General features: G+C 52.0%; 14 non-coding genes and 2 pseudogenes across 14 annotated transcripts; all 16 read left to right on the top strand.

The window, feature by feature from the left end:
- The first annotated feature begins 324 nt into the window (after nt 1-324).
- On the top strand, nt 325-443 carry LOC147220395 (5S ribosomal RNA). Its single transcript, XR_015108282.1, has one exon. It is a non-coding gene; the product is annotated as a 5S ribosomal RNA (ribosomal RNA).
- Nucleotides 444-1,104: 661 nt separating this feature from the next.
- Nucleotides 1,105-1,295, top strand: LOC147220394 (U2 spliceosomal RNA). The gene has a single exon (XR_015108152.1). It is a non-coding gene; the product is annotated as a U2 spliceosomal RNA (small nuclear RNA).
- A 617-nt stretch (nt 1,296-1,912) lies between these two features.
- LOC147220393 (U1 spliceosomal RNA) lies at nt 1,913-2,076 on the top strand. Its single transcript, XR_015108570.1, has one exon. It is a non-coding gene; the product is annotated as a U1 spliceosomal RNA (small nuclear RNA).
- A 1,230-nt stretch (nt 2,077-3,306) lies between these two features.
- On the top strand, nt 3,307-3,425 carry LOC147220392 (5S ribosomal RNA). Its single transcript, XR_015108482.1, has one exon. It is a non-coding gene; the product is annotated as a 5S ribosomal RNA (ribosomal RNA).
- Nucleotides 3,426-4,224: 799 nt separating this feature from the next.
- LOC147220391 (U2 spliceosomal RNA) lies at nt 4,225-4,415 on the top strand. Its single transcript, XR_015108139.1, has one exon. It is a non-coding gene; the product is annotated as a U2 spliceosomal RNA (small nuclear RNA).
- A 637-nt stretch (nt 4,416-5,052) lies between these two features.
- Nucleotides 5,053-5,216, top strand: LOC147220390 (U1 spliceosomal RNA). The gene has a single exon (XR_015108223.1). It is a non-coding gene; the product is annotated as a U1 spliceosomal RNA (small nuclear RNA).
- A 1,195-nt stretch (nt 5,217-6,411) lies between these two features.
- Nucleotides 6,412-6,530, top strand: LOC147220389 (5S ribosomal RNA). Its single transcript, XR_015108281.1, has one exon. It is a non-coding gene; the product is annotated as a 5S ribosomal RNA (ribosomal RNA).
- Nucleotides 6,531-7,329: 799 nt separating this feature from the next.
- On the top strand, nt 7,330-7,520 carry LOC147220388 (U2 spliceosomal RNA). Its single transcript, XR_015108122.1, has one exon. It is a non-coding gene; the product is annotated as a U2 spliceosomal RNA (small nuclear RNA).
- Nucleotides 7,521-8,152: 632 nt separating this feature from the next.
- Nucleotides 8,153-8,316, top strand: LOC147220387 (U1 spliceosomal RNA). Its single transcript, XR_015108191.1, has one exon. It is a non-coding gene; the product is annotated as a U1 spliceosomal RNA (small nuclear RNA).
- A 1,195-nt stretch (nt 8,317-9,511) lies between these two features.
- Nucleotides 9,512-9,630, top strand: LOC147220386 (5S ribosomal RNA). The gene has a single exon (XR_015108481.1). It is a non-coding gene; the product is annotated as a 5S ribosomal RNA (ribosomal RNA).
- Nucleotides 9,631-10,429: 799 nt separating this feature from the next.
- On the top strand, nt 10,430-10,620 carry LOC147220385 (U2 spliceosomal RNA). The gene has a single exon (XR_015108107.1). It is a non-coding gene; the product is annotated as a U2 spliceosomal RNA (small nuclear RNA).
- A 637-nt stretch (nt 10,621-11,257) lies between these two features.
- Nucleotides 11,258-11,421, top strand: LOC147220384 (U1 spliceosomal RNA). The gene has a single exon (XR_015108186.1). It is a non-coding gene; the product is annotated as a U1 spliceosomal RNA (small nuclear RNA).
- A 1,210-nt stretch (nt 11,422-12,631) lies between these two features.
- LOC147220383 (5S ribosomal RNA) lies at nt 12,632-12,767 on the top strand (annotated as a pseudogene).
- A 799-nt stretch (nt 12,768-13,566) lies between these two features.
- On the top strand, nt 13,567-13,757 carry LOC147220382 (U2 spliceosomal RNA). Its single transcript, XR_015108090.1, has one exon. It is a non-coding gene; the product is annotated as a U2 spliceosomal RNA (small nuclear RNA).
- A 624-nt stretch (nt 13,758-14,381) lies between these two features.
- On the top strand, nt 14,382-14,545 carry LOC147220381 (U1 spliceosomal RNA). Its single transcript, XR_015108207.1, has one exon. It is a non-coding gene; the product is annotated as a U1 spliceosomal RNA (small nuclear RNA).
- Nucleotides 14,546-15,730: 1,185 nt separating this feature from the next.
- LOC147220380 (5S ribosomal RNA) lies at nt 15,731-15,844 on the top strand (annotated as a pseudogene).
- Nucleotides 15,845-22,879: the final 7,035 nt, after the last annotated feature.

Genomic DNA, 22,879 nt, shown 5'->3' with positions numbered 1-22,879 from the left:
AGCATTCTGGGCGCAAATACTGCATCTGTGGTACTCGTCCTTTTTTTCCATGTGTATTTTATTTATTTTTCTCTTTCTCTTGTCATGAAGTGTCCCGCCGTGCATACCAGTCCTGGTATGGCCTTTGGCAGCTCCCCCTTTACCTTAGGCTGCAGCCGAAGGTAAAGAGTGTCTGATGATGTTCGGTTCGAGTAGCCTTGGGCGCCACTGGCTGTAATCATGGCGACTAAATAGAGGGAGCTCCTGACAGACGTGGAGATGACTGGAGGTGGAAAAGACAGAGGACGGCTGCTTATAAAGAGCCCTTCCGCGCGGGCCTCCCTCGTTTACGGCCATACCACCCTGAACACGCCCGATCTCGTCTGATCTCGGAAGCTAAGCAGGGTCGGGCCTGGTTAGTACTTGGATGGGAGACCGCCTGGGAATACCAGGTGCCGTAAGCTTTTTCATGGTCGTCCTCTCTGTCCCCAGCAGGGGGTGCTGTCTCTCAAGAGCGCCAACATTTCACACACGGACACACGCCGCTCATTCCCTTGTGTCTGTCCCACCGGAGTCACCGTGAAGCCCGGCGCCACACGCGCTCGCTCAGTCATAGTTCCCCGCCTTACCTTTCGGGTCACTTTCCGTTGTCTCGCCGCCTGCCTCCGTCCGTCGCTCGCCGCCTTTCTTCTCATCCCTGTACAGTGTTTCTCCATGTGCGCTGTATTTCTTTTTCTCTCGTTCGTGTCTCTCGCTGTTGAATAATCCAGCCGCTGACCTCCGTACCGCTGGCTCTCCTAGACACTTCCATGCCTCCACCTGTACGCTACGTCATCGGGACCCACTGCCTTCTGCTTGTTGAAGTCCTGGGTTTACTTTGATGCGCCACGTGACCGGGCAGATGCGGAAGATGCATCGGCCATGTTGTTTCTTGTAAAGCAGGAACGTCGGCCTCCACCGGGACCTCCGTCTCCGGGGCGATGGGGGCGATGGGGGCGATGGGGGAGATGCGCCGTCGCTCCGGGCCGAGCGGCGGAGACGGGGTGGGGGTTGATTTGTGAATGAAGTCGTGAGTGAAGCTGACGGTGCGGGGGATGCGCTGGCGTCGAGCGAGGGCGCGGGGCTATCGCTTCTCGGCCTTTTGGCTAAGATCAAGTGTAGTATCTGTTCTTATCAGTTTAATATCTGATAAGTCCCCTATCCGGGGACCAAATATTAAATTGATTTTTGGAACAGGGAGATGGAATAGGGGCTTGTTCCGTCCACTCCGCGCATCGACCCGGTACTGCAGTATCTCCGGGAACGGTGAACCCCCCGCTTTTGTGTCCGATGTCAAGGTTGACGTGGCCTCCAACAACGTCATACACACGGGATCCAACACACACGGGATCCAGATCTTGTCTGTGCCCTGCGTGACCAGCGACACTGTCCCCGTTGTTTCTGCCGGTAGGGAGCGGTAGATAGCGACACACGAGCGTGTCTGCCTGAAACCCTGTCCCTACCATTCGCCCCGTGCAGCCCGATAAAATCCCACTATGGACCAGAACTGAGCCTAAATGGATCGCATTTGAAAGGGATGGATTGCCCCCGATAGACTGTGTCAGACTGGGCTCAGGGGGAAGTTCTCCCGGCCGTAGAGCGGCAGAAACCCCTCGCGGCATCAGGAGGACGGACGGAACGTGTTCCGGTTGTCCTCTGACTTCTTCGTGAAAATTGAAGCGTCCGTGTCGTTTTCGGCGTCCCGGCCCGTCAGAACTCAGAGTTGACGGTTTTTTGACGGAGTGTGTGTGTGCGCGTGTGCGTGTGTGTGTGTGTGCGCGCGCGCGCGCGAGAGGGATCGCGTGTGAGCTCCCGGAAGAGTCCGCGTGGGTTCCCCCCCGACTGAGAACGGCGTGCGAGTGAAAGCGGTCCGTGCGCGGGACGCGTGCGACTCATACTTACCTGGCAGGGGAGATACCATGATCAAGAAGGTGGTTCACCCAGGGCGAGGCTCAGCCATTGCACTGCGGCTGTGCTGACCCCTGCGAATTCCCCAAATGTGGGAATCTCGACTGCATAATTTCTGGTAGTGGGGGACTGCGTCCGCGCTCTCCCCTGTCGCGCTGTTCAAGAGCAAGTCTGTGTCGCTGGAGGCCGGGTTCACTGTTTATGGTCGCGCGCGCCCACCCTCCCTGGCCGGGCTGTGACCCAACCAGGGAGTTGTCGTTGCACATGGCAGGTGCACCGCGAAAGCGTGGATTTACGATCGGGCCAGAAAACAATCCAGAGTGTCCAAGTCCCTGAAATGCTCCTGCTTCTTGATCTCCACTCCCTGTAGCCTCACCGTTCCACCCGAGTTCCTCTCATCCCCACACATGTATGCTGTCTTGCTGCGACTAACTTTCGTTCCTCTCCTTTCCAGAGCATACCCCCACCTCTCTATAGTTTCACCGAGACACTTTACAGTTTATAGTTTATTTTGATTTCTAATTCTGCCTTTTATTATTTATTACTGTTATATTTTCTGGAACTCTGGCACAAGGAACAGTTTCCTTCGGGATTAATAAAGTTGTTCTTATCTTATCTTATCTTATCTTATCTTATCTTATCTTATCTTATCTTATCTTATCTTATCTTATCTTATCTCGACCTCCACCTGTTTTCTGCTCTCACTACAGATCACAACGGCATCTGCGAAGGTCACGGTCCGTGGAGACTCATGTCTACCCTCATCGGTCAGCCCGCCCGTGCGTCACCATTGCGAACAAGAAGGGGCTCAGGGCCCATCCCCGACGGAGTCCCGCTTCCACCTCGAACTTCTCTGGTACCGTCTTACAGCACACCGCACGCACCACTGTCTCCCAGCTAGCATACATGTCCTGCACCAGTGTAACACACTTCTCTGCCGCTCCAGACTTCCTCATAGGATACCAGAGCTCCTCTCTTGGCAACCTGTCGTAGGCCTTTTCTAGGTGTACAAAAAGGCAATGCGGCTCCCGCCGGCCCCCTCTGTACTTGTCTATGAGCATTCTGGGCGCAAATACTGCATCTGTGGTACTCGTCCTTTTTTTCCATGTGTATTTTATTTATTTTTCTCTTTCTCTTGTCATGAAGTGTCCCGCCGTGCATACCAGTCCTGGTATGGCCTTTGGCAGCTCCCCCTTTACCTTAGGCTGCAGCCGAAGGTAAAGAGTGTCTGATGATGTTCGGTTCGAGTAGCCTTGGGCGCCACTGGCTGTAATCATGGCGACTAAATAGAAGGAGCTCCTGACAGACGTGGAGATGACTGGAGGTGGAAAAGACAGAGGACGGCTGCTTATAAAGAGCCCTTCCGCGCGGGCCTCCCTCGTTTACGGCCATACCACCCTGAACACGCCCGATCTCGTCTGATCTCGGAAGCTAAGCAGGGTCGCGCCTGGTTAGTACTTGGATGGGAGACCGCCTGGGAATACCAGGTGCCGTAAGCTTTTTCATGGTCGTCCTCTCTGTCCCCAGCAGGGGGTGCTGTCTCTCAAGAGCGCCAACATTTCACACACGGACACACGCCGCTCATTCCCTTGTGTCTGTCCCACCGGAGTCACCGTGAAGCCCGGCGCCACACGCGCTCGCTCAGTCATAGTTCCCCGCCTTACCTTTCGGGTCACTTTCCGTTGTCTCGCCGCCTGCCTCCGTCCGTCGCTCGCCGCCTTTCTTCTCATCCCTGTACAGTGTTTCTCCATGTGCGCTGTATTTCTTTTTCTCTCGTTCGTGTCTCTCGCTGTTGAATAATCCAGCCGCTGACCTCCGTACCGCTGGCTCTCCTAGACACTTCCATGCCTCCACCTGTACGCTACGTCATCGGGACCCACTGCCTTTGAACTCCTCATCCTCTTCGATGCCCCCCTCGCTTCTTTTTACGCTGGTCTCTGCTCCTTTGCGGTCGCCAGTAGTCACCGCTTCTACCCCTGGCTCTCTTTCATTTTTCCCCATTCATTCATCAGGTTCCGAGGAGTCTGCTTGTTGAAGTCCTGGGTTTACTTTGATGCGCCACGTGACCGGGCAGATGCGGAAGATGCATCGGCCATGTTGTTTCTTGTAAAGCAGGAACGTCGGCCTCCACCGGGACCTCCGTCTCCGGGGCGATGGGGGCGATGGGGGCGATGGGGGAGATGCGCCGTCGCTCCGGGCCGAGCGGCGGAGACGGGGTGGGGGTTGATTTGTGAATGAAGTCGTGAGTGAAGCTGACGGTGCGGGGGATGCGCTGGCGTCGAGCGAGGGCGCGGGGCTATCGCTTCTCGGCCTTTTGGCTAAGATCAAGTGTAGTATCTGTTCTTATCAGTTTAATATCTGATACGTCCCCTATCCGGGGACCAAATATTAAATTGATTTTTGGAACAGGGAGATGGAATAGGGGCTTGCTCCGTCCACTCCGCGCATCGACCCGGTACTGCAGTATCTCCGGAAACGGTGCACCCCCCGCTTTTGTGTCCGATGTCAAGGTTGCCGTGGCCTCCAACAACATCATACACACGGTATCCAACACACACGGGATCCAGATCTTGTCTGTGCCCTGCGTGACCAGCGACACTGTCCCCGTTGTTTCTGCCGGTAGGGAGCGGTAGATAGCGACACACGAGCGTGTCTGCCTGAAACCCTGTCCCTACCATTCGCCCCGTGCAGCCCGATAAAATCCCACTATGGACCAGAACTGAGCCTAAATGGATCGCATTTGAAAGGGATGGATTGCCCCCGATAGACTGTGTCAGACTGGGCTCAGGGGGAAGTTCTCCCGGCCGTAGAGCGGCAGAAACCCCTCGCGGCATCAGGAGGACGGACGGAACGTGTTCCGGTTGTCCTCTGACTTCTTCGTGAAAATTGAAGCGTCCGTGTCGTTTTCGGCGTCCCGGCCCGTCAGAACTCAGAGTTGACGGTTTTTTGACGGAGTGTGTGTGTGCGCGTGTGCGCGTGTGCGTGTGTGCGCGTGTACGTGTGTGCGCGTGTACGCGCGCGCGAGAGGGATCGCGTGTGAGCTCCCGGAAGAGTCCGCGTGGGTTCCCCCCCGACTGAGAACGGCGTGCGTGTGAAAGCGGTCCGTGCGCGGGACGCGTGCGACTCATACTTACCTGGCAGGAGAGATACCATGATCAAGAAGGTGGTTCACCCAGGGCGAGGCTCAGCCATTGCACTGCGGCTGTGCTGACCCCTGCGAATTCCCCAAATGTGGGAATCTCGACTGCATAATTTCTGGTAGTGGGGGACTGCGTCCGCGCTCTCCCCTGTCGTGCTGTTCAAGAGCAAGTCTGTGTCGCTGGAGGCCGGGTTCACTGTTTATGGTCGCGTGCGCCCACCCTCCCTGGCCGGGCTGTGACCCAACCAGGGAGTTGTCGTTGCACATGGCAGGTGCACCGCGAAAGCGTGGATTTACGATCGGGCCAGAAAACAATCCAGAGTGTCCAAGTCCCTGAAATGCTCCTGCCTCTTGATCTCCACTCCCTGTAGCCTCACCGTTCCACCCGAGTTCCTCTCATCCCCACACATGTATGCTGTCTTGCTGCGACTAACTTTCGTTCCTCTCCTTTCCAGAGCATACCCCCACCTCTCTATAGTTTCACCGAGACACTTTACAGTTTATAGTTTATTTTGATTTCTAATTCTGCCTTTTATTATTTATTACTGTTATATTTTCTGGAACTCTGGCACAAGGAACAGTTTCCTTCGGGATTAATAAAGTTGTTCTTATCTTATCTTATCTTATCTTATCTTATCTTATCTCGACCTCCACCTGTTTTCTGCTCTCACTACAGATCACAACGGCATCTGCGAAGGTCACGGTCCGTGGAGATTCATGTCTACCCTCATCGGTCAGCCCGCCCGTGCGTCACCATTGCGAACAAGAAGGGGCTCAGGGCCCATCCCCGACGGAGTCCCGCTTCCACCTCGAACTTCTCTGGTACCGTCTTACAGCACACCGCACGCACCACTGTCTCCCAGCTAGCATACATGTCCTGCACCAGTGTAACACACTTCTCTGCCGCTCCAGACTTCCTCATAGGATACCAGAGCTCCTCTCTTGGCAACCTGTCGTAGGCCTTTTCTAGGTGTACAAAAAGGCAATGCGGCTCCCGCCGGCCCCCTCTGTACTTGTCTATGAGCATTCTGGGCGCAAATACTGCATCTGTGGTACTCGTCCTTTTTTTCCATGTGTATTTTATTTATTTTTCTCTTTCTCTTGTCATGAAGTGTCCCGCCGTGCATACCAGTCCTGGTATGGCCTTTGGCAGCTCCCCCTTTACCTTAGGCTGCAGCCGAAGGTAAAGAGTGTCTGATGATGTTCGGTTCGAGTAGCCTTGGGCGCCACTGGCTGTAATCATGGCGACTAAATAGAGGGAGCTCCTGACAGACGTGGAGATGACTGGAGGTGGAAAAGACAGAGGACGGCTGCTTATAAAGAGCCCTTCCGCGCGGGCCTCCCTCGTTTACGGCCATACCACCCTGAACACGCCCGATCTCGTCTGATCTCGGAAGCTAAGCAGGGTCGGGCCTGGTTAGTACTTGGATGGGAGACCGCCTGGGAATACCAGGTGCCGTAAGCTTTTTCATGGTCGTCCTCTCTGTCCCCAGCAGGGGGTGCTGTCTCTCAAGAGCGCCAACATTTCACACACGGACACACGCCGCTCATTCCCTTGTGTCTGTCCCACCGGAGTCACCGTGAAGCCCGGCGCCACACGCGCTCGCTCAGTCATAGTTCCCCGCCTTACCTTTCGGGTCACTTTCCGTTGTCTCGCCGCCTGCCTCCGTCCGTCGCTCGCCGCCTTTCTTCTCATCCCTGTACAGTGTTTCTCCATGTGCGCTGTATTTCTTTTTCTCTCGTTCGTGTCTCTCGCTGTTGAATAATCCAGCCGCTGACCTCCGTACCGCTGGCTCTCCTAGACACTTCCATGCCTCCACCTGTACGCTACGTCATCGGGACCCACTGCCTTTGAACTCCTCATCCTCTTCGATGCCCCCCTCGCTTCTTTTTACGCTGGTCTCTGCTCCTTTGCGGTCGCCAGTAGTCACCGCTTCTACCCCTGGCTCTCTTTCATTTTTCCCCATTCATTCATCAGGTTCCGAGGAGTCTGCTTGTTGAAGTCCTGGGTTTACTTTGATGCGCCACGTGACCGGGCAGATGCGGAAGATGCATCGGCCATGTTGTTTCTTGTAAAGCAGGAACGTCGGCCTCCACCGGGACCTCCGTCTCCGGGGCGATGGGGGCGATGGGGGCGATGGGGGAGATGCGCCGTCGCTCCGGGCCGAGCGGCGGAGACGGGGTGGGGGTTGATTTGTGAATGAAGTCGTGAGTGAAGCTGACGGTGCGGGGGATGCGCTGGCGTCGAGCGAGGGCGCGGGGCTATCGCTTCTCGGCCTTTTGGCTAAGATCAAGTGTAGTATCTGTTCTTATCAGTTTAATATCTGATACGTCCCCTATCCGGGGACCAAATATTAAATTGATTTTTGGAACAGGGAGATGGAATAGGGGCTTGCTCCGTCCACTCCGCGCATCGACCCGGTACTGCAGTATCTCCGGGAACGGTGCACCCCCCGCTTTTGTGTCCGATGTCAAGGTTGCCGTGGCCTCCAACAACGTCATGCGTAACCAACACACACGGGATCCAGATCTTGTCTGTGCCCTGCGTGACCAGCGACACTGTCCCCGTTGTTTCTGCCGGTAGGGAGCGGTAGATAGCGACACACGAGCGTGTCTGCCTGAAACCCTGTCCCTACCATTCGCCCCGTGCAGCCCGATAAAATCCCACTATGGACCAGAACTGAGCCTAAATGGATCGCATTTGAAAGGGATGGATTGCCCCCGATAGACTGTGTCAGACTGGGCTCAGGGGGAAGTTCTCCCGGCCGTAGAGCGGCAGAAACCCCTCGCGGCATCAGGAGGACGGACGGAACGTGTTCCGGTTGTCCTCTGACTTCTTCGTGAAAATTGAAGCGTCCGTGTCGTTTTCGGCGTCCCGGCCCGTCAGAACTCAGAGTTGACGGTTTTTTGACGGAGTGTGTGTGTGCGCGTGTGCGCGTGTGCGTGTGTGCGCGTGTACGTGTGTGCGCGTGTACGCGCGCGCGAGAGGGATTGCGTGTGAGCTCCCGGAAGAGTCCGCGTGGGTTCCCCCCCGACTGAGAACGGCGTGCGTGTGAAAGCGGTCCGTGCGCGGGACGCGTGCGACTCATACTTACTTGGCAGGGGAGATACCATGATCAAGAAGGTGGTTCACCCAGGGCGAGGCTCAGCCATTGCACTGCGGCTGTGCTGACCCCTGCGAATTCCCCAAATGTGGGAATCTCGACTGCATAATTTCTGGTAGTGGGGGACTGCGTCCGCGCTCTCCCCTGTCGTGCTGTTCAAGAGCAAGTCTGTGTCGCTGGAGGCCGGGTTCACTGTTTATGGTCGCGTGCGCCCACCCTCCCTGGCCGGGCTGTGACCCAACCAGGGAGTTGTCGTTGCACATGGCAGGTGCACCGCGAAAGCGTGGATTTACGATCGGGCCAGAAAACAATCCAGAGTGTCCAAGTCCCTGAAATGCTCCTGCCTCTTGATCTCCACTCCCTGTAGCCTCACCGTTCCACCCGAGTTCCTCTCATCCCCACACATGTATGCTGTCTTGCTGCGACTAACTTTCGTTCCTCTCCTTTCCAGAGCATACCCCCACCTCTCTATAGTTTCACCGAGACACTTTACAGTTTATAGTTTATTTTGATTTCTAATTCTGCCTTTTATTATTTATTACTGTTATATTTTCTGGAACTCTGGCACAAGGAACAGTTTCCTTCGGGATTAATAAAGTTGTTCTTATCTTATCTTATCTTATCTTATCTTATCTTATCTCGACCTCCACCTGTTTTCTGCTCTCACTACAGATCACAACGGCATCTGCGAAGGTCACGGTCCGTGGAGATTCATGTCTACCCTCATCGGTCAGCCCGCCCGTGCGTCACCATTGCGAACAAGAAGGGGCTCAGGGCCCATCCCCGACGGAGTCCCGCTTCCACCTCGAACTTCTCTGGTACCGTCTTACAGCACACCGCACGCACCACTGTCTCCCAGCTAGCATACATGTCCTGCACCAGTGTAACACACTTCTCTGCCGCTCCAGACTTCCTCATAGGATACCAGAGCTCCTCTCTTGGCAACCTGTCGTAGGCCTTTTCTAGGTGTACAAAAAGGCAATGCGGCTCCCGCCGGCCCCCTCTGTACTTGTCTATGAGCATTCTGGGCGCAAATACTGCATCTGTGGTACTCGTCCTTTTTTTCCATGTGTATTTTATTTATTTTTCTCTTTCTCTTGTCATGAAGTGTCCCGCCGTGCATACCAGTCCTGGTATGGCCTTTGGCAGCTCCCCCTTTACCTTAGGCTGCAGCCGAAGGTAAAGAGTGTCTGATGATGTTCGGTTCGAGTAGCCTTGGGCGCCACTGGCTGTAATCATGGCGACTAAATAGAAGGAGCTCCTGACAGACGTGGAGATGACTGGAGGTGGAAAAGACAGAGGACGGCTGCTTATAAAGAGCCCTTCCGCGCGGGCCTCCCTCGTTTACGGCCATACCACCCTGAACACGCCCGATCTCGTCTGATCTCGGAAGCTAAGCAGGGTCGCGCCTGGTTAGTACTTGGATGGGAGACCGCCTGGGAATACCAGGTGCCGTAAGCTTTTTCATGGTCGTCCTCTCTGTCCCCAGCAGGGGGTGCTGTCTCTCAAGAGCGCCAACATTTCACACACGGACACACGCCGCTCATTCCCTTGTGTCTGTCCCACCGGAGTCACCGTGAAGCCCGGCGCCACACGCGCTCGCTCAGTCATAGTTCCCCGCCTTACCTTTCGGGTCACTTTCCGTTGTCTCGCCGCCTGCCTCCGTCCGTCGCTCGCCGCCTTTCTTCTCATCCCTGTACAGTGTTTCTCCATGTGCGCTGTATTTCTTTTTCTCTCGTTCGTGTCTCTCGCTGTTGAATAATCCAGCCGCTGACCTCCGTACCGCTGGCTCTCCTAGACACTTCCATGCCTCCACCTGTACGCTACGTCATCGGGACCCACTGCCTTTGAACTCCTCATCCTCTTCGATGCCCCCCTCGCTTCTTTTTACGCTGGTCTCTGCTCCTTTGCGGTCGCCAGTAGTCACCGCTTCTACCCCTGGCTCTCTTTCATTTTTCCCCATTCATTCATCAGGTTCCGAGGAGTCTGCTTGTTGAAGTCCTGGGTTTACTTTGATGCGCCACGTGACCGGGCAGATGCGGAAGATGCATCGGCCATGTTGTTTCTTGTAAAGCAGGAACGTCGGCCTCCACCGGGACCTCCGTCTCCGGGGCGATGGGGGCGATGGGGGCGATGGGGGAGATGCGCCGTCGCTCCGGGCCGAGCGGCGGAGACGGGGTGGGGGTTGATTTGTGAATGAAGTCGTGAGTGAAGCTGACGGTGCGGGGGATGCGCTGGCGTCGAGCGAGGGCGCGGGGCTATCGCTTCTTGGCCTTTTGGCTAAGATCAAGTGTAGTATCTGTTCTTATCAGTTTAATATCTGATACGTCCCCTATCCGGGGACCAAATATTAAATTGATTTTTGGAACGGGGAGATGGAATAGGGGCTTGCTCCGTCCACTCCGCGCATCGACCCGGTATTGCAGTATCTCCGGGAACGGTGCACCCCCCGCTTTTGTGTCCGATGTCAAGGTTGCCGTGGCCTCCAACAACGTCATACACACGGGATCCAACACACACGGGATCCAGATCTTGTCTGTGCCCTGCGTGACCAGCGACACTGTCCCCGTTGTTTCTGCCGGTAGGGAGCGGTAGATAGCGACACACGAGCGTGTCTGCCTGAAACCCTGTCCCTACCATTCGCCCCGTGCAGCCCGATAAAATCCCACTATGGACCAGAACTGAGCCTAAATGGATCGCATTTGAAAGGGATGGATTGCCCCCGATAGACTGTGTCAGACTGGGCTCAGGGGGAAGTTCTCCCGGCCGTAGAGCGGCAGAAACCCCTCGCGGCATCAGGAGGACGGACGGAACGTGTTCCGGTTGTCCTCTGACTTCTTCGTGAAAATTGAAGCGTCCGTGTCGTTTTCGGCGTCCCGGCCCGTCAGAACTCAGAGTTGACGGTTTTTTGACGGAGTGTGTGTGTGCGCGTGTGCGCGTGTGCGTGTGTGCGCGTGTACGTGTGTGCGCGTGTACGCGCGCGCGAGAGGGATCGCGTGTGAGCTCCCGGAAGAGTCCGCGTGGGTTCCCCCCCGACTGAGAACGGCGTGCGTGTGAAAGCGGTCCGTGCGCGGGACGCGTGCGACTCATACTTACCTGGCAGGGGAGATACCATGATCAAGAAGGTGGTTCACCCAGGGCGAGGCTCAGCCATTGCACTGCGGCTGTGCTGACCCCTGCGAATTCCCTAAATGTGGGAATCTCGACTGCATAATTTCTGGTAGTGGGGGACTGCGTCCGCGCTCTCCCCTGTCGTGCTGTTCAAGAGCAACTCTGTGTCGCTGGAGGCCGGGTTCACTGTTTATGGTCGTGTGCGCCCACCCTCCCTGGCCGGGCTGTGACCCAACCAGGGAGTTGTCGTTGCACATGGCAGGTGCACCGCGAAAGCGTGGATTTACGATCGGGCCAGAAAACAATCCAGAGTGTCCAAGTCCCTGAAATGCTCCTGCTTCTTGATCTCCACTCCCTGTAGCCTCACCGTTCCACCCGAGTTCCTCTCATCCCCACACATGTATGCTGTCTTGCTGCGACTAACTTTCGTTCCTCTCCTTTCCAGAGCATACCCCCACCTCTCTATAGTTTCACCGAGACACTTTACAGTTTATAGTTTATTTTGATTTCTAATTCTGCCTTTTATTATTTATTACTGTTATATTTTCTGGAACTCTGGCACAAGGAACAGTTTCCTTCGGGATTAATAAAGTTGTTCTTATCTTATCTTATCTTATCTTATCTTATCTTATCTTATCTTATCTTATCTCGACCTCCACCTGTTTTCTGCTCTCACTACAGATCACAACGGCATCTGCAAAGGTCACGGTCCGTGGAGACTCATGTCTACCCTCATCGGTCAGCCCGCCCGTGCGTCACCATTGCGAACAAGAAGGGGCTCAGGGCCCATCCCCGACGGAGTCCCGCTTCCACCTCGAACTTCTCTGGTACCGTCTTACAGCACACCGCAAGCACCACTGTCTCCCAGCTAGCATACATGTCCTGCACCAGTGTAACACACTTCTCTGCCGCTCCAGACTTCCTCATAGGATACCAGAGCTCCTCTCTTGGCAACCTGTCGTAGGCCTTTTCTAGGTGTACAAAAAGGCAATGCGGCTCCCGCCGGCCCCCTCTGTACTTGTCTATGAGCATTCTGGGCGCAAATACTGCATCTGTGGTACTCGTCCTTTTTTTCCATGTGTATTTTATTTATTTTTCTCTTTCTCTTGTCATGAAGTGTCCCGCCGTGCATACCAGTCCTGGTATGGCCTTTGGCAGCTCCCCCTTTACCTTAGGCTGCAGCCGAAGGTAAAGAGTGTCTGATGATGTTCGGTTCGAGTAGCCTTGGGCGCCACTGGCTGTAATCATGGCGACTAAATAGAAGGAGCTCCTGACAGACGTGGAGATGACTGGAGGTGGAAAAGACAGAGGACGGCTGCTTATAAAGAGCCCTTCCGCGCGGGCCTCCCTCGTTTACGGCCATACCACCCTGAACACGCCCGATCTCGTCTGATCTCGGAAGCTAAGCAGGGTCGGAAGCTAAGCAGGGTCGGGCCTGGTTAGTACTTGGATGGGAGACCGCCTGGGAATACCAGGTGCCGTAAGCTTTTTCATGGTCGTCCTCTCTGTCCCCAGCAGGGGGTGCTGTCTCTCAAGAGCGCCAACATTTCACACACGGACACACGCCGCTCATTCCCTTGTGTCTGTCCCACCGGAGTCACCGTGAAGCCCGGCGCCACACGTGCTCGCTCAGTCATAGTTCCCCGCCTTACCTTTCGGGTCACTTTCCGTTGTCTCGCCGCCTGCCTCCGTCCGTCGCTCGCCGCCTTTCTTCTCATCCCTGTACAGTGTTTCTCCATGTGCGCTGTATTTCTTTTTCTCTCGTTCGTGTCTCTCGCTGTTGAATAATCCAGCCGCTGACCTCCGTACCGCTGGCTCTCCTAGACACTTCCATGCCTCCACCTGTACGCTACGTCATCGGGACCCACTGCCTTTGAACTCCTCATCCTCTTCGATGCCCCCCTCGCTTCTTTTTACGCTGGTCTCTGCTCCTTTGCGGTCGCCAGTAGTCACCGCTTCTACCCCTGGCTCTCTTTCATTTTTCCCCATTCATTCATCAGGTTCCGAGGAGTCTGCTTGTTGAAGTCCTGGGTTTACTTTGATGCGCCACGTGACCGGGCAGATGCGGAAGATGCATCGGCCATGTTGTTTCTTGTAAAGCAGGAACGTCGGCCTCCACCGGGACCTCCGTCTCCGGGGCGATGGGGGCGATGGGGGCGATGGGGGAGATGCGCCGTCGCTCCGGGCCGAGCGGCGGAGACGGGGTGGGGGTTGATTTGTGAATGAAGTCGTGAGTGAAGCTGACGGTGCGGGGGATGCGCTGGGGTCGAGCGAGGGCGCGGGGCTATCGCTTCTCGGCCTTTTGGCTAAGATCAAGTGTAGTATCTGTTCTTATCAGTTTAATATCTGATACGTCCCCTATCCGGGGACCAAATATTAAATTGATTTTTGGAACAGGGAGATGGAATAGGGGCTTGCTCCGTCCACTCCGCGCATCGACCCGGTATTGCAGTATCTCCGGGAACGGTGCACCCCCCGCTTTTGTGTCCGATGTCAAGGTTGCCGTGGCCTCCAACAACGTCATACGTAACCAACACACACGGGATCCAGATCTTGTCTGTGCCCTGCGTGACCAGCGACACTGTCCCCGTTGTTTCTGCCGGTAGGGAGCGGTAGATAGCGACACACGAGCGTGTCTGCCTGAAACCCTGTCCCTACCATTCGCCCCGTGCAGCCCGATAAAATCCCACTATGGACCAGAACTGAGCCTAAATGGATCGCATTTGAAAGGGATGGATTGCCCCCGATAGACTGTGTCAGACTGGGCTCAGGGGGAAGTTCTCCCGGCCGTAGAGCGGCAGAAACCCCTCGCGGCATCAGGAGGACGGACGGAACGTGTTCCGGTTGTCCTCTGACTTCTTCGTGAAAATTGAAGCGTCCGTGTCGTTTTCGGCGTCCCGGCCCGTCAGAACTCAGAGTTGACGGTTTTTTGACGGAGTGTGTGTGTGCGCGTGTGCGTGTGTGCGCGTGTACGTGTGTGTGTGTGTGCGCGCGCGCGAGAGGGATCGCGTGTGAGCTCCCGGAAGAGTCCGCGTGGGTTCCCCCCCGACTGAGAACGGCGTGCGAGTGAAAGCGGTCCGTGCGCGGGACGCGTGCGACTCATACTTACCTGGCAGGGGAGATACCATGATCAAGAAGGTGGTTCACCCAGGGCGAGGCTCAGCCATTGCACTGCGGCTGTGCTGACCCCTGCGAATTCCCCAAATGTGGGAATCTCGACTGCATAATTTCTGGTAGTGGGGGACTGCGTCCGCGCCCTCCCCTGTCGTGCTGTTCAAGAGCAAGTCTGTGTCGCTGGAGGCCGGGTTCACTGTTTATGGTCGCGCGCGCCCACCCTCCCTGGCCGGGCTGTGACCCAACCAGGGAGTTGTCGTTGCACATGGCAGGTGCACCGCGAAAGCGTGGATTTACGATCGGGCCAGAAAACAATCCAGAGTGTCCAAGTCCCTGAAATGCTCCTGCTTCTTGATCTCCACTCCCTGTAGCCTCACCGTTCCACCCGAGTTCCTCTCATCCCCACACATGTATGCTGTCTTGCTGCGACTAACTTTCGTTCCTCTCCTTTCCAGAGCATACCCCCACCTCTCTATAGTTTCACCGAGACACTTTACAGTTTATAGTTTATTTTGATTTCTAATTCTGCCTTTTATTATTTATTACTGTTATATTTTCTGGAACTCTGGCACAAGGAACAGTTTCCTTCGGGATTAATAAAGTTGTTCTTATCTTATCTTATCTTATCTTATCTTATCTTATCTTATCTCGACCTCCACCTGTTTTCTGCTCTCACTACAGATCACAACGGCATCTGCGAAGGTCACGGTCCGTGGAGATTCATGTCTACCCTCATCGGTCAGCCCGCCCGTGCGTCACCATTGCGAACAAGAAGGGGCTCAGGGCCTATCCCCGACGGAGTCCCGCTTCCACCTTGAACTTCTCTGGTACCGTCTTACAGCACATCGCACGCAGCACTGTCTCCCAGCTAGCATACATGTCCTGCACCAGTGTAACACACTTCTCTGCCGCTCCAGACTTCCTCATAGGATACCAGAGCTCCTCTCTTGGCAACCTGTCGTCGGCCTTTTCTAGGTGTACAAAAAGGCAATGGGGCTCCCGCGGGCCTTCTCTGTACTTCTCTATGAGCATTCTCGGCGCAAATACTGCATCGGTAGTACTCTTCCTTTTTCCATGTGTATTTTATTTATTTTTCTCTTTCTCTTGTCATGAAGTGTCCCGCCGTGCATTCGAGTCCTGGTATGGCCTTCGCTAGCTCCCTCTTTATCTTAGGTAAAGAGTTTCTGATAATTTTTGGTTAGAGTAGCCTTGGGCGCCACTGGCTGTAATCATGGAAACGCAATAGAAGGAGCTCCTGACAGATGTGGAAATGACTGGAGGTGGAAAAGATGGAGGACGGCTGCTTATGAAATGTCCTTCCGCGCGAGCCTCTCTCGTTTACGGCCATACCACCCAGAACACGCCCGATCTCGTCTGATCTCGGAAGCCAAGCAGGGTCGGGCCTGGTTAGTACTTGGATGGGAGACCGCCTGGGAATACCAGGTGTTCCCTCTGTCAACAGCAGGAGGTGCTGTCTCTCAAGAGCGCCAACATTTCACACACAGACACACGCCGCTCATTCCCTTGTGTCTGTCCCACCGGAGTCACCGTGAAGCCCGGCGCGACACGCGCTCAGTCATAGTTCCCCGCCTTACCTTCTTTGGTCACTTTCCGTTGTGTCGCTCGCCGCCTTTCTCGTCATCCCCGTACAGTATTTCTCCATGTGTGCTGAATTTCTTTTTCTCTCGTTTGTGCCTCTCGCTGTTGAATAATCCAGCCGCTGACCTCCGTACCGCTGGCTCTCCTAGGCACTTCCAGGCCTCCACATGTACGGTACGTTATCAGGACCCACTGCCTTTGAACTCCTCATCCTCTTCGATGCCCTCCTCGCTTCTTTTTAAACTCGTTTCTGCTCCTTTTACGATCGCCAGTAATCAGCGCTTATACCCTTGGCTCGCTTTCATTTTTCCCCATTCATTCATCATATTCCTAGGAGTCTGGTTGTTGAAGTCCTGGGTTTACTTTGATGCTTTGGCGTCCTGTCGGGGGTCCGTGCACCACGTGACCGGGCAGATGCGGAAGATGCATCAGCCATGTTGTTTTTTTTTAAAGCAGGAACATCAGCCTCCACCGAGACCTCCGTGTCCGGGACGAGACGGAGGTCTTATCTTATCTTATCTTGACCTCCATCTGTTTTTTTGCTCTCACTTCAGATCACAACGGCATCTGCAAAGGTCACGGTCCGTGGAGATTCACGTCTACCTTCATCCGTCACCTTTGCGAACAAGAAGGATCTCAGGGCCTATCCCTGACGGAGTCCCGCTTCCACCTTGAACTTCTCTGGTCCCGTCTTACAGCACACCGCACCACTGTCTCCCAGCTAGCATACATGTCTTGCACCAGTGTAACACACTTCTCTGCCGCTCCAGACTTCCTCATAGGATACCAGAGCTCCTCTCTTGGCAACCTGTCGTACGACTTTTCAAGGTGTACAAAAAGGCAATGGGGCTCCCACGGGACTTCTCTGTACTTCTTTATGAGCATTCTCGGCGCAAATACTGCATCTGTAGTACTCTTCCTTTTTCCATGTTTATTTTATTTAATTTTCTCTTTCTCTTGTCATTAACATTCCCACCGTGCATACGAGTCCTGGTATGGCCATTGATAGCTTCCTCTTTACCTTAGGTTTTAGCCTTAGGCTGTAGCCTAAGGTAAAGAGTGTCTGATGATTTTTGGTTAGAGCAGTGTAGTACCCAACCTCTTAGTTAATGCAGTGATAGTACAATGGTTTGGGCCCTGGGAACGTTACTTCGATGAAATTTTCAATGGTAAATAGGAGAAACAATAATACCTAATTTTTTGATAACTTAAACTTATTTATGCTTTTTGATTATAGCGGTGCCTCCATCTCCTAAGGATAAAATATGAATTACGACAAACACAGATCTCTTTTAGTACAAATTTAAAGTTTAGTTTCACAAAATTAAAAGAAAGAAAAATGAAATAAAATTGGTAGTGCGTTCATTTGAGATTTTGTCGCTTTGCAACCACATAAACATATTCAAAAACCATGTACATCCCTTCAAGTTCAGTCCAGTTCAAAAACCATAACCTTAAAGTCCTTTTTGTTTTTCTCAGAAAGTTCAATCGTGGCAGGCCTGATTCGATGCTCGGGATCGTTGGACCAGAAAAACAGAAAATGTCCGTTTCACTTGTTCACACGCCCCAAAATAAAATGCATGTGCTTTGATGTACTCACTAATCCTTTTGGTGTTGAAGCAATGGATAGTCAAATGTTGTCCATCACCATGCGATTCCCTCTCGGCAAAGGGGTTAGCAATGACTTGGCATCACGGCATCACGAAGTGCACTCGGTGAAACTCATCGGTTAAGCCTCAGCAGAAACGTCCAGAGAATTCCTCTCGGTCCACTGAGCATCAAAGGTCTCCAATTCCAAGCTCATATACTTTACATACAGAGTATGAAATTAACTCGCGGTAAAATGCTAACAATGCTAACGCTCGATTAGCATCGCATATGTGCACTTAAACATATCGTCTAAGCATAAAAATCATATACATCGAGTACTCACTCATCACAGGGTTAAATAGTCGATAACAGCAACGTAGACTCTGCATCCACAATGTTTTATGACCATTCTCCTTTCAGCTTAGCTTCACAAACTTCCCTCGGCAAACGCAGCAGTCGAATGCCTCGCGCCTAGATGTTCTATTGCCTTCCTCATTCAGATCCCGCCCTCACGCATGGGATTGGACACTAAGTGTACATCAACCAATACAATTCAAGAAAATACCATATTGACACTTAACATGTTTGGATGCAAACAAAAGCACATGTTGAGCTGTACGTTTCACACAAGCTTGTGGCGATTAAAAGCACGATTCCCAAATAAATGACAAAAACCTTAGATAAGATTAAACCTTGTTTTTAACCATTTATGAACACATTTTAAACATGAAATATTAAATGTTTTACAGCCATTTCAGTCTTATTTAATTTTACTTAAATGTTAAAACATCTTTACATTTTAGCCTGTATGGTCTGTAATGAAATTTTAGACGGGCTACATCCTCCCCCTTCTAAAAGGTGTAGATGTCCTCATCTAACTGTACTGTTTAGACTTAGATCTGTAGGGGCATGTTTTAGGATGTTTCACAAGATCAGGGTTTCCTCTGGCACTGAGGTTCAAGTGAATGACCATGCTCTGGTGCACAATAGTCACAGGTTCCCCAGCTTGAGTTCCAGGTTTATCATAGGTCAAGCGGATCACTGGTTTTACTTCACGCGTTGACTTTCTGCTTCTAGGGCTGGTTTGAGTTCTCAACTCCACATCAGTGTCTTCAGCTGTATCATTAGTATCTGCGTCCTCGTTGGAGGACTGATATTCCTCTTCCTGTGAACTGACAGAATGTACTTTCTCCACCTCCGGTTCACTCTCAGATGAGGGGAAATTTTCAAAGGGAGTATGCTCTGGGGTGGTTCGGTCTGGTATGGACAGTGGTTTCCTGACCTTATCATAGGTTGGGCACTCGTAGACACACTCACACTCAGATTCAGAGTTTGAAGAGATGTCAGATGTCTGATCATTTTGGTGATGTGTTTGATGTCTTAGAGTATGTTGTCTCCTGGTAACTGGTGTTCTGACTCTTTCAGTTTGTTCAGAATTATCTGGAATCCTGACAAGATAACCAATTTGTAGAAGGTGGTCTCTGTGTAGAGTTTTGACACTTCCAGTTCCTTGTTCGGGTTTGACTCTGTCTACAGGTAAGTTTGAAAACTTTTTAATCACAATAGAGGGTGTGGATTTCCATCTATCTTGTAGTTTATGTTTCCCAGTGAGGCCAACATTTCTTACGAGGACTCGGTCTCCTTCTTGTAGAGGTTGGTCTCTTAATCGTTGATCATAACAGGTTTTGTTTCTCAGATGGCTCTTGGTTGCACACTCTGCAGCTAAATGGTAAGCTTTTTGGAGTTCTTTTCTCATTTTGTCCACATACTGTAGGTGAGACGTCTCTGAATTACCGTCGAGAGCTGTACCAAAACAGAGGTCAACAGGCAATCTGGCATTGCGCCTGAACATTAAGTAGTATGGGGAATATCCAGTGGACTAATTTTTAGTGCAGTTATACGCATGTACTAACTGACTGATATGTTGACTCCAGTTTTGTTTCTGCACATTTTCAAGAGTTCCAAGCATTGAGAGAAGTGTTCTGTTGAAATGTTCTGGTTGAGCATCACCTTGCGGATGATAAGGTGAGGTGCGCGACTTTCTTACTCCAAGCATGGATAAGAGTTCTTTTATAAGGCGGCTTTCAAAATCTCTACCTTGGTCTGAATGTATTCTAGCGGGTAGGCCATAATGAACAAAGTACTTTCCCACAATACTTTGGCAACTGTAACTGACTTTTGGTCCTTTGTAGGAAATGCCTGAGCACACCTTGTATAACAGACCTGGGCATTGTACGGCCCACGGGCCACATCCGGCCTGCGGGATGGCACTGACGGGCCTGTATGACAGACCTGGGCAATGTATGGCCCGGGCCACATACCTTTGGTTGACTCTGACCGCCAGTGTAAGGTTAATTGGAAATTACAAAATAAACATACTTTCTAATTTCACCTCATTCATGGGCTAAAGCTGCACTGCTTTTATTCTGAAGTTGTTTTTTTTTTAATTCACGCACATAATGACGTAATGCGTATATCAAGACATGTGCGCGATTGAATCACAAGACAACTTTCACCCTCAAAAATGTCCCGCTCAGGCTAAAAAAAGAAAGGTAGATGCCGAATGTAGGATTTTCAACAAAAATTGGACAGCTAAGTATTTATTTACTGAGGTTGGAGGTAAAGCTGTGTGTTTAGTTTGCGGGGAGCAGATCGCCGTGTTTAAGGACTACAATTTGAGTCGGCATTACCAGACGAAACATGCAGAGAAATATAAAAACCTGACTGATGACGAAAGAGCGCGGACATTGGAAGCTTTGCTAGCTAAGCTGCAAACGCAGCAAGGCTTTTTTACCAAGCTTCATACATCCAGGGATGCAGCAACCAAGACCAGCTTCGTGATATCCCACAAAATAGCCAAAAACAGCAAGCCATTCGCAGAGGGGGAGTTTGTGAAAGAGTGCTTGGTAGACTCTGCAGCACTAATATGCCCTGAAAAAAAAGCGGCATTTGAGCAAGTCCCGCTGTCCAGGCGAACCGTGGCGAGAAGGATCGAGGACATTGCGGGGAATCTGGAGCTACAGCTGCAACGTGAAGTGCCAAGTTTTGACTTTTTCTCCTTGGCTTTGAACGAGAGTTGTGATGTCCGCGACACAGCCCAGCTACTCGTATTTGTCCGTGGGATAGCGCCGGACTTCAAGATTACGGAGGAGCTGGCAGCAATGCGGTCGTTAAAAGGGATGACGACAGGGAGCGATCTCTTCACTGAGGTAAATGCTTGTATGGACACGTTGGGACTGAAATGGGACAGACTGGCAGGTGTCACCAAGGACGGTTGTCCAAATCTTACAGGGAAAAATGTCGGACTTTTAAAACGCATGCAGGATAAAGTGACTGAAATTGACCCTGATCAGAAATTGGTATTTTTACATTGCATTTTACACCAACATGTGTTGTGCACATCAGTGCTAAAAATTAACCATGTTATCGATGTTGTTACTATAATAGTTAACTTCATCAGGGCGCGGGCACTGAATCACAGACAGTTTATAACACTTATGGAGGAGCATGAGAGTGAGCACAGTGACATTGGCTACCACACTTCTGTGAGATGGCTCAGCCTGGGCAAAGTGCTAAAAAGAGTCTGGGATCTGAAAGCAGAAATCCAGGAGTTTTGTGAGACAAAAGGCAAGGCCATCCCAGAGCTTGCAGATGAGGACAGGATGGCAGATTTTGCATTTGCTGTTGACGTGACTGCACTGATGAATGAACTGAACACCAAGCTGCAAGGCAAGGGCCTTTTTGTGCATGAAATGCACAGCCTGGTGAAGGCTTTTGTGAGAAAGATACAGTTGCTTTCAAGACAACAGGAGAGCAACACTCTCACTCATATGCTGACCCTGGAAGAAGTCACACCATCAGCTGATAACCTCTGCAGGTACTCATCCATGCTAGGAGCATTGCATGGTAAGTTTTCAAGGCGATTTGAGGATCTTAGAACAATGGAGAATGACATGCACATGGTTTCCTTTACCTTTACCTTTACCTTTACCTTTACCTTTACCTTTACCTTTACCTTTACCTTTACCTTTACCTTTACCTTTACCTTTACCTTTACCTTTACCTTTACCTTTACCTTTACCTTCAGGTGTGGATGATGCACCCAGTGATTTTCAGCTGGAACTCATTGACCTGCAGTCTGATGTAGTACTGGCAGAGCACTTTAAGTCAGGATCTCTGCTGGATTTCTACTCTTCTCTCAAGGAGGAGAACTTTCCAAACATTAGGAGACATGCTCAGAAGATGTTTGTTCTCTTTGGCTCTACCTACATTTGTGAACAAACATTTTCAATGATGAAGTTTACAAAATCCAGGTATAGATCCTCTCACTGATGATCATCTGGATGAACCAAAATTTCCTCAAACTCAACAGCAACAAAACAGAAATTATCATATTCGGCCCAAAACCCTTGCTAAATTCCTGTCACATTCTCGCACTCTCCATTGATGGTCACTCTGTTTCCCCCTCCCCCCTGGTAAGAAATCTTGGAATCTACATGGACCCTGCACTCTCTTTTAGGCCACACATAAATCACATCACCAAAACATCTTTTTTCCACCTCCGAAACATAGCACGCCTCCGACCCACTCTTTCACACTCTGCTGCTGAAACACTAATCCATGCATTTATCACCTCCAGACTCGACTACTGCAATAGTATCCTATATGGCCTCCCCTCTAATGCCCTTCAAAAACTGCAATACGTCCAAAACTCTGCTGCCCGACTACTTACCCGCTCCCCTTCCAGAGAACACATCACCCCCATCCTCCGTCAACTTCACTGGCTGCCCATCAAACAACGCATCCACTTCAAGATCCTCCTCACCACCTACAAAGCCCTCAACAACCTCGCCCCCCCATATCTCACCGATCTTCTACGTCGCCACTCTCCAGTGCGTCGTCTTCGCTCCTCGGATGAAAACCTCCTAACTCCAATCTGTAAGTCCAAGTACCGCACCCTGGGAGACAGAGCCTTCGCCATCGCCGCCCCCACCCTCTGGAACTCCCTCCCCCCAGCCATCCGAGAGTCAAACTCATTGTCTTCCTTCAAAAATAACCTCAAGACCCACCTCTTCCAAACCACCTACAACACCTACAGCTCTTCCCATTAACAATGTTTATGTTCTATGTTTTCCTGTCGTCAACCTGTAAAGCGTCTTTGTGTACCGTGAAAAGCGCTATACAAATCGTATGTATTATTATTATTATTATTATCATCTGTCAGCTGTGCTTCACATCTCCACTTCAGACATTCAACCTGACTTAGATGCACTCGTTAAAGCCCAGCAGAGATTAG

The sequence above is a fragment of the Fistularia commersonii genome, chromosome 24 (genome assembly GCF_037954325.1).
Source record: "Fistularia commersonii isolate RoL2024-O1a breed Wild chromosome 24, RoL_Fcom_v1.0, whole genome shotgun sequence".
Lineage (NCBI taxonomy): Eukaryota > Metazoa > Chordata > Actinopteri > Syngnathiformes > Fistulariidae > Fistularia > Fistularia commersonii.
The sequence above is the reverse complement of the archived record's forward strand: the minus strand, read 5'-3'. Positions and strand labels throughout refer to the sequence as shown.